This window comes from Lutra lutra, chromosome 10 (genome assembly GCF_902655055.1).
Source record: "Lutra lutra chromosome 10, mLutLut1.2, whole genome shotgun sequence".
NCBI lineage: Eukaryota > Metazoa > Chordata > Mammalia > Carnivora > Mustelidae > Lutra > Lutra lutra.
This window is the reverse complement of record NC_062287.1, coordinates 41,633,447-41,644,000: the sequence shown is the minus strand read 5'-3', so window position 1 is coordinate 41,644,000 and position 10,554 is coordinate 41,633,447.

Sequence of the window (10,554 nt, the reverse complement as noted above, 5' to 3'; positions counted from 1 at the left end):
TTATTTAATTAACTTATATATTAATTAATAATAAAAATTAATAAAATTATGAATGAAAAGGGAGAGATCATAACTAACACCAAGGAAATAGAAACAGTCATCAGAAGTTATTATCAACAGTTATATGCCAATAAATTAAGAAACCTAGATGAAATGGATACATTCCTGGAAAACTATAAACTCCCAAAATTGAACCAGGAAGAAATTGACAACCTGAATAGACTGATATCTAGTAACGAGATTGAAGCAGTGATCAAAAACTTCCCAAAAAATAAGAGCCCAGGACATGACGGTTTCCCTGGGGAATTCTACCAGGCTTTTAAAGAAGAAATAAGACCTATTCTCCTGAAGGTGCTTCAAAAAATTGAAACAGAAGGAAAACTTACAGACTCTTTTTATGAAGCCAGCATTACCCTGATCCCCAAACCAGGCAAAGACCCCACCAAAAAGGAGAATTTCAGACCAATATCACTGATGAATATGGATGCTAAGATTCTCAACAAGATCCTAGCAAATAGGATCCAACAGCATATTAAAAAGATTATCCACCATGACCAGGTGGGATTCATCCCTGGGTTACAAGGATGGTTCAACATTCGCAAATCAATCAATGTGATAGAACAAATCAATAAGAGAGAAGAACCACATGGTCCTCTCAATTGATGGAGAGAAAGCATTTGACAAATTCCAGCATCCGTTCCTGATTAAAATGCTTCAAAGTATAGGGATAGAGGGAACGTTCCTGAACTTCATAAAATCTATCTATGAAAAATCCACAGCAAATATCATCCTCAATGGGAAAAAGCTCACAGCCTTTCCATTGAGATCAAGAACACAACAAGGATTCCCACTCTCACCATTCTTGTTCAACATAGTATTAGAACTCCTAGCAACAGCAATCAGACAACAAAGAGAAATAAAAGGTATCCAAATTAGCAATGAAGAAGTCAAACTTTCTCTCTTCACAGATGACATGATACTTTATATGAATGACTTTCTCTTTGTGGGTGTGTGTGTGTTTCTGAATCTATTATAAATTTTTGGTTTGTGGTTACCATGAGGTTCATATATAACATCCTGTGTAGATAGCAGTCTATAGTTAAGTTAATGGTTGCTTAAGTTTGAACACATGCTAAAGGAGCTACATGTTTACACCCCCCTCTACCTTTCATGTACAGGATATCATATTTTACATATTTTATTTCATGTATCCCTTACCTAATTTTTGTAGATATAACTAGTAATACTACTTTTGTATTTCAACAGTCATATTAGCTTTATAAATGATCTACTACTTCTACTGTGTGTTTGCTTTTACCAGTGAAATATTTTTCTTTTCATAATTTTCTTCTACTTATAGCCTATTCTTTTGTAGTTTAACCCCCTTAGTGGTGATGAATTCCTTTACCTTTTGTTTATCTGAGAAACTCCTTATCTCTCCTTTAATTCTGAATGGTAACTTGCTGGGCAGGTTATTCTTGGTTGAAGGATTTTTTCTCTTTCAGCATATTGACTATATCATGCTACTCTCTTCTGACCCGCAAAGTTTCTGCTGAAAACGCAGCTGATGGCTTTATGTGGTTTTCCTTGCACATAACGATTTGCTTTTCTTTTGCTGCTTTTAAGATTTTCTCTTTATTTTTAATTTTTAACTTTTTCTAATTTTTCAAAAGATTTTATTTATTAGGCGGAGAGAGAGAGAGAGAGAGGGAGGATGAGTGGGGTTGAGGAACACAGGGAGAGGGAGAAGTAGACTTCCCACTGAGCAGGGAGCCTAATGCGGGGCTCAACCCCAGGACCCGAAAAACATGACCTAAGGTGAAGGCAGAGGCTTAACCGACTAAGCCACCCAGGTGCCCCAGTTTTTCCATTTTGATTATTATGCTTCTTGCTGTGGACCTTCTTCAGTTCATCTTATTTAGGAACTTCTCTGCTTCCTGGACTTGGTGAATGTTTCCTTCCTTCCTGAGATTAAGGGCGTTTTCAGGTATTCTTTCTTATTCCTGACAATATTTTCTTCTTAGTTGAAATATTATGTTCATGTTTTAGTATAAGTACTTATATATTTAAGCTTAATTACCCACTTTGTATATACATATTTTGAAATTTATTATTGAAGTATAGTTGACATAAAATGTTATATTAGTTTCAGGTACACAGCATAGTGATTTGACAATTTTATACATTACTCATTGCTCACCATGATAAGTATCATCACCATCTGTCTCCATATGACATTATTATAATATTAACTGTATTCCTTATGTTGTACTTTTCATCCCTGTGACATATTTTATGACTGGAAGTTTGTACCTCTTAATCCCCTTCACCTGTCTCACTATTCCCCCAACCACTTCTCTTCCAACAACCACTAGTTTGTTCTCTGTTCTTTTGAGTCTGTATGGGTTTTTATCTTGTTTTTTTTTTTTTTTTTTTTTGTTTTGTTTTGTTTTGTTTTGTTTTTAGTGGTTTTATTGTGGGGTTTTTTTTTGTTTTAGATTTCACATATAAATGGAATCATATGGTATTTGTTTTTTTGACTTATTTCACTTAGCATATTGCCTGCTAAGTACATTCATGTTGTCATGAATGGCAAAATCTCATTCATTTTTATAGCTAGTATTGCATTGTACATATATACCACATATTCTTTATCCACTCATCTATCAGTGGATACTTGTATTGTCTCCATATCTTGGCTATTGTAAATAATGCTACAACAAACATAGAGACGCATATATCTTTTCAAGTTATTGTTTGCATTATTTTTGGACAAATTCCCAGTAATGGAATTACTAGATTACATGGTATCTTTATTTTTAATTTTTTGAGAAACCTCCATACTGTTTTCCATAATAGTTGCATCAGTTTGCATTCCTACCCACCAGTACTTGAGGGCTTCCTTTACTCCACATTCTCACTAATACTTGTTATTTGTTGTCTTGTATATATTAGCCATTCAGACAGATGTGAGGCGATATCTCATTGTGGTTTTTATTTCATTTCCCTGAGAATGAGTGATGTAAAGCATCCTTTCATGTGTTTGCTGGCCATTTGTATATTATCTCTAGAAAAATGTCTATTTCGGTACTCTGCCCTCCTTTTTTTTTTTTTTTCTTTCTTAGAAATAGGGGAGAGGCAGAGAGAGGGCAAGAGAGAATTTTATGCTTCGTGAGGAGCCCAGCACAGGGATCCTGAGATCCCAGAGATCATGACCTGAGCCAAAATCAAGAGTTGGATGCTTAACCACCTGAGCCACCCAGGCACCCCTGCCCATTTTTTAAGCAGATTTTTTTTTTTATTATGAGTTAAATCAGTTCTTTATATATTTCGGATATTAACCCCTTGTTGAGTAAATCATTTGTGAATATCTTCTCCCATTCAGTATGTTTCCTTTCTGTTTTGTTGGTGATTTCCTTTGCTGTGCAAAACAACTTTTTATTTTGGTGTAGTCCCAATAGTTTATTTTTGCTTTTATTTCCTTTGCCTGAGGAGATATATCCAGAAAAATATTGTACAGGTGATATCCAAGGGATTACTGTCTACATTTCATTTTAGGAGTTTTATGGCTTTAGGTCTCACATTTAGGTCTTTAATCTATTTTAAGTTTATTTTCACATATGGTGTAAGAAAGTGTTCTAGCTTTATTCTTTGACATGTAGTTGTCCATCTTTCCCAGTACAGTTTCCTACAGGATGATCTTTTCCCCATTGTATATTCTTGCCTCCTTTGTTGTAATTAATTGACTATATAAGTGTGAGTTTATTTTTGAGCTCTCTATCCTGTTCCACTGATCTATGTGCCTATATTTGCACCAATGTGAGCCTGTTTGGATTATTATAGCTTTGTAGTATAGTTTGGAAATTTAGGAATGTGATACCTTCAGTTTTGTTCTTTTAGGAAATTGTTTTCATTATTTAGGTTCTTTTATGGTTCCATACAAATTTTAGGATTATTCTAGTCTGTAAAAAAATTGTTTTGCTCTAGGTATTTTCATGGGGATTACATTGAATCTGTAGATTGCTTTGGATAGTATGGGCATTTTTTATAGTATTTATTCTTCCAATCCATGAGCATAGTATATCTTTCATTGTTTGTGTTGTTTTTATTTCTTTCATCAATGTCTTAATTCTCAGAGCACAGGTTTTCAGCTTCTTCATTAAATTTATTTTTTGGTGTTTTACTGTTGGTATAATTGTAAATGGGATTGTTTACTTAATTTCTCTTTCTGCTACTTTGTTATCAACCTATAGAAATAGCAAATTTTCTGTCTATTGAGTTTGAATCCTATAACTTTACTGAATTTCATTTCAATTTTCATAGTTTTTTTGATGAAACTTCAGGGCTTTCTATATAGTATCATGTCATCAGCAAATAGTGAAAGTTTTACTTCTCCCTTACCGATTTGGATGTGTTTTATATCATTTTATTGTCTTACTGCTGTGACTAGGACTTCCAGAGATATGACGAATGAAAGTGGTGAAAGTGAACATTCTTGTCTTGTTCCTGATGTAAGAAGAATGGTTTTCAGCTTTTCATCATTGAGTACAAAGTTAGCTGTGGGTTTTTCATATACGGCCTTCATTATGTTGAGATATGTTCCATCTAAACCCACTTTGTTGAGGGTTTTGTTTTGTTTTAATCATAAATAGGAGTTGTATTTTGTCAAATATTTTTCTCCATCTATTGAGATGATCATATGGTTTTTATCTTTCCTCTTATTAACATGATGGATCACATTGACTGATTTGAAGATGATGATTCCATCCCTAGAATAAGGTCCACTTGATTGTGGCAAATGATCATTCTAATGTATTGTTGAATTCAATTTGCTAATATTTTGTTGAGGATTTTTGCATTTATGTTTATTGAGATATTGCCAATAATTTTCTTTTTTGTAGTGTCTTTGTCCTCTTTTGGTATTCGGATAATGCTGGCCTCATAGAATGAATTAGGAAATTCTTCTTTCTCTTCCATTGTTTGTAATATTTTGAGAAGAATAGGTATTAACTCTTCTTTGAATATTGGTAGAATTCACCTGTGAAGCCATCTGGTCCTGGAGTTTTGTTGGTTTTATTTTTTATTTTGATTACTGATTCAATTTTATTACTAGTAACTGGACTGTTCAAATTTTCTATTCCTTCGTGATTCAGTGTCAGAAGGTTGTGTGTTTCTAGAAATTTATCCTACATATTTATCCAGTTATTGTTTCATTTTTTTCAAGATTTTATTTTTTATTTGACCGAGATCACAAGTAGGCAGAGAGGCAGGCACAGAGAGAGGGGGGGAAGCAGACTTACTGCTGAGCAGAGAGCCCACTGTGGGGCTTGATCCCAGCACCCTGGGATCATGACCTGAGCTGAAGGCAGAGGCTTTAACCCACTAAGCCACCCAGGTGCCCCACTGTTATTGTTTCTTTAAATAAGTTTTTTCTCCCATTTTCTTTTCTCCTTCTGGAACCCCTATAATATAAATGTTGCTATGATTGATTTTTGTTGCAGATGTCCTAGTCTATCTTCATTTTTTAAATTCTTTTTTTTTTTTTTCTTTTTGCTGTTCAGCTTAGGTGCTTTCTACTACCATGTCTTCCAGATTGCTGATCTGTTCTTCTGCATCCTTTAATCTGCTGTTGATTTTCTCTAACATATTTTAAATTTTCAGCTATTCTTCAGTTCTGATTGGTTCTTTGTTTTATTTTCTATCTCTCTGAAGTTCTCACTAGGTTCATTCTCTAAAGTCCAGTGAGTATCTTTGTGACCATTACATTGAAATCTTTTTCAGGTAGATTGCTTGTCGAACATGTTCTCTGTCTCCTTATTTTGTCTGACCTTTTTTTTTCCTTTGTATTATATAGTTCAGCTACTTCTCTTGGTTTTAAAAGTAGTGACCTTATGTAGAAGGTGTCCAGTGATGCCCTGTAACACAACCGCCCCCATCACCAGAACCAGAAGCTCCAAGGGTGTCCCCTGTGTGGCGTGTGTTTGCCCCCCCCCCACCCGCCGTGTGACTCAGCCTCAGCTCTTTGCGCGCACTGGTGGATAGGGCTTGTCCCCTGCATGGCTGACTGAGAAGCCCTGTTGCAGCCGCAGCAGGTGTGCTGGTGGGTGGGGCCAGCCCTCATCCTATCTGACCACAGTGATCAGCTGCATCTGCTGCTGATGCACTGGTAGAGCAGGCTTTTCTCCTGGCACAGCTAGCTGAAAAGCCCAGCTGCAGCTACTGCAGGCACATGAGTGTGTGGGATTAGTTTTTTCATCCCTTTGAAGGGGAAGCCATCCCAGCTGAGGCCACCTCTCCAGTGTTGCAGAGCAGAAGTCACTATGGAGGGACACCAGTCCTTACTGGAGCTGCCTGCTAGGTGAGGCAGGGCAGGAGCTGTTTGGAGGGGTTGCCTGCTGAGGTAAGCAGATGGGGTGGGGCAGGTCTATAGGGAAATGTCAGGGCAGGCAATTGCTGCTAACTAGGTAAATGGAGAGTGTCCAAACTGGTGCTGCAACCATTGGTTATCTAGGCTGAAGGAGGGCAAGAAAAACGGCACCTGCTAGCACTCCTGTTTCCAGAGAAAGCTCCTGCAGATCCCTGACTCTCTGGCATATGTCCTAAAATTAATCAATAAATTTTCTTTATGTATAACTCAGATGATTTTCAAACTGCTGCTCTGGTGCTGGGTCCTCTGCCAAGGTGTGTCTGTAGGAGGCAGTGACTCGGGATCAGAATACTCTGTCATCTTCCTTCTCTCACGTTTTCTTCCCCCCATTCCCCCACTTAGGTTCAATTAGCCAGCATGTAGTACATCATTAGTTTTTAATGTAGTGTTCAACGATTCATTAGTTGCATAAAACACTCAGTGCCCATCACAATACATGTCTTCCTTAATACCCATCAATTCATCCATCAATGGGCATGCAGGTTGTTTCTGTTTCTTGACTATTGTAAATAATGCTGCAATGATTATGGGGCTGCAGATATCTTTTTGAACTAGTGTTTCCATCTTCATCAAATACTCAGAAGTGGAATTACTGGATCAATATGGTAATTACATTTTTAATTTTTAAGTTGTTTTAAGTATAGTCAACACCCTTTCATTTGGGTCAGATGCTCCCAAATCCAAAGCAAATTTTAAAATGGAATGTAAATAAGAATTATCTCACTCTAAGTTCTATATTTCTGGATTAGTTTTAAATTTGGTTTCACCAAAACTAACTAAGAAATAGTATAAAATTCATTAGAGCTGATTGTCCACTAGGATAGAGTATCTCTCCTTGGTTGTATTTTGCTTGGGGAAGGGAAGGGATCATGTGTCTCTCGAGGCCAATAAATTGCAAGGACAGTTTTCTCTAAGCAGTACAGAAAACACAACGTTTGGATACTATGATGTTGTCTTTATAGTAAGCCTGCTCACCACACCCTTTTTCTTCAAAAGATGACAAGGATGACTGGTGTAACAGTCCTGGCATTTGTCAATCTTTCTAAGTTTGTTGCAGTTTAGTGCTCTTTAAATTTAAATTTAAAGTTCTGAGAATGTCTTTTAATTTTTTATGCATCTTGAGCCCAGTTTTATGTATTTAGTTCTAGGGACTTCTACCCTGTTCTGCAAGATGTAAGGTACCCTCAGATATTTTGTATCAACATAAAGTAACTTTTACAAAATATTCTAATAGCATTCTTACTTATGAAAAGAGACTTTAAGGAAAAGTAAATAAAATGTCTATGTTGGTTAAAAATTGAGAGTTGTTGAGAGAATGACCTGTGTTTTAAGAGGTAGGGTAGATAGGTTGTTAAAATTTTGGTCTTTGTAAAAGCCAGAGAGCATTCATTGAATCCATTATTTCACATCCTCTTGGACCACACCATGGTTCTTTTATCCTTTTGTTTCTTCTCCCCTGGAACTTTTCCTACCTTCTTTCTATGATCCAAGGTCTGTAATAACTTCACCACTTGGTTATCTGAAAACCTCTTTCACTTACTCATGAACACCCTTGCTTGTGTGGGTCTAAGAAAAAGAAGGTCTTCTACATGAAAGCTAAGAGTACTGAGAAGCCTGGTAAATGTCCAGAAGCCTTTCTCGGGATGGTTTGAGATTTAGAAGAGATTAAGCACTGAGTCCCAAATACTGACAATGAAACTTGGGAAACTGTAGGATTAAGCTTCATTACGGCTAAGGCTTGTGGAATAGTGATCATATTGTCATATTGTTCTTGGTCAGTTTGGGAGGTCAAGAAGAGTTATTTAATAACTGGAATAAAGACATTTTAGTTTTTCCAATAACAATCTCTAATTCCAAAATTGTTGAATACTCCTTTCTTGCTGTTTTACCTTGTTAGGGTCCCTTGGATGATAGTGTGGAAGAAAGTTAGGAACTTTCTTGGCCATTTACTGTTTACCAAGCCTCTTTCATCTGTAGACAAATGGGTGTGCCACACTCACACTATCATCGGGATGGCATAGTACCACAGGCCTCCCTTTGGGGTTGTCTGGTTCTTTGTGATGCTGGTGTCTCTGCTGATGTGGTAGTTTCCTGTGTCTTTCTGAATTTGGCTTGGATATGTTTCCTTAGTGTTGCCTTATCCTGAAGGGAGGGGAGATTTAAAAGCTAGATTGAGTGGGTTTGGCTGTCACTCTAAGAAGTCTGGATTTTGTTTTTTAGTGTAATGGAAAACTTTGAAGGATAGTAACAAAATCTGATTGCTACTTTAGGAAGAAAACTCCGCTAAGTCAGAGATGGTCTATGCAGGAGCAACAGTGGAAGCAGAGGCCAGTTAGGGGGCTGATGCAAAGGTCTAGATGAGAGATGATTGCGGCTAAGATTAGAACACTGGTGAAGTGGCTGGATTCAAGCTATAATTTGATTGCAGAGTCAATAGGACTTACTGGTGGATTGGATTCAAGGGTGGAAGAAAACAATGAGCATAGTCCTGGAAGTGCACCCAGAATCTACAAGGAAGCCATTAAAACCATTGCTAAAGGTGGGAGAACATCTTGGCACTCAGCTGGGTTTAAGGATGAGAATAGTACACAAATGATAAAATCAGAGTGTAGCAACTTCAAAAAAGCATACACAGTGGAATAATGATGCAAAGCAAGCGGTCATTCTTTCTCTCTGACCCCATGAATTACAATGGGACTCATTTCCATTTCCCAATGAAATGGAAATATGTCTGGTTTTAGAAAGGGGTATCATCAAGTGAAAACTGGTGTTAGGTAAGATGGAGTAGAGAAAGGGTCAGAAGGGAGATAAAAAAATCTAGAGCGAATTATTCTTAATTGAATGATACTGAAGGTACCAGAGGATAGAGGGTGATAAATGAGGCTGAGTGATGAGAGTGTTGCAAGAAAAGGCATGAGGAGTCCCCTAATCTTAGCATTATTAGGTAAAAGCTGTCATGGAAAATGGGCTGAAGGCACATGTTCATGATAAGGGATGAGAAATGCTGAGAAGGAAAATTTACCTTAAAGGCCAAATGATATACTTATCAGTACCAAGCTTCTGTCTGGAATGTTAGCATCATGGTGACACATATCCTATGTTGATGGGAAGGCCTGGGTGGAGACCCAGTCTCTGTGGGCCTTTTCTAATGTCTACATTTACTGTTGAGTAGAGTAATTGTGACATCAGAAGAAAATCACCCAATCATGGTTTTCTGCTTTTCTTTCAAAATTTGTTTCCACTTTTATTAGTCTTTTGCACTTTTCTCACCATCCTTACTTCTACTTCTCACTTGCCTTATAGACCATAGCGTACCAGACAATGCATTAACATTCTAACAGCTTGTTTTAAATTTGAGACTGATTTTTGGTAGTTTTTGCACCCAGGATTTTAGAAATGCTCAACTGGGATATGTCTCTTGTCACTAATTACAGTCATCATGATAACAGCCTTTCACTTTTTTGAAGATGAACCTTGCTATCTGGATAAACAGGTCATCCCATTACCTTCTGACATCATTAATGGCATAATGTCCATATCTGTACAATGGACATCTAGGTGATCCCTTTCATGTGAAAGATAAGACAACATCTTCAGACAAAACATGAAATGTGTGGCACAGCTAAACAACATTCCTTCTCTATTAAATCTTAATTATTGGCTGTTCCTTTTCTATTAAATCCTAATTATTGGTATGTTAAAGAATTTATATATACCACCTTATTAGTACATATCACACTTTGTTTTTAAGTCCTACTGTGACCCATTTGATGGAATTTGAACTTTGAAGTTATAAGATTGGCCCTTTTAGCATGTGAAAAGGGGGAGGGAGAAAAGATATAAAAGCAATTTAACCTACTAATGAATTTGTATCCATATTAACAAAAAGCCAAAGACTTGCTGAACCAGCTAACCAGACTTTTTTTTACAATGGATTGGCAAGATAAAGATTGCAGATGCCACCTGTTGAGGCAGCGACGACCTTCAGAGTTAAGGTAATACTGCTTCTTCTTAGAAATATTCACATTTAATTACATATTCAATGTTTGCCTTGTCCTTGTATCGTAGGCTTTCTAAAGGCAAAGATCATAGCCTCAGGATTTTTCACAATGTCTGGCATACTAGGG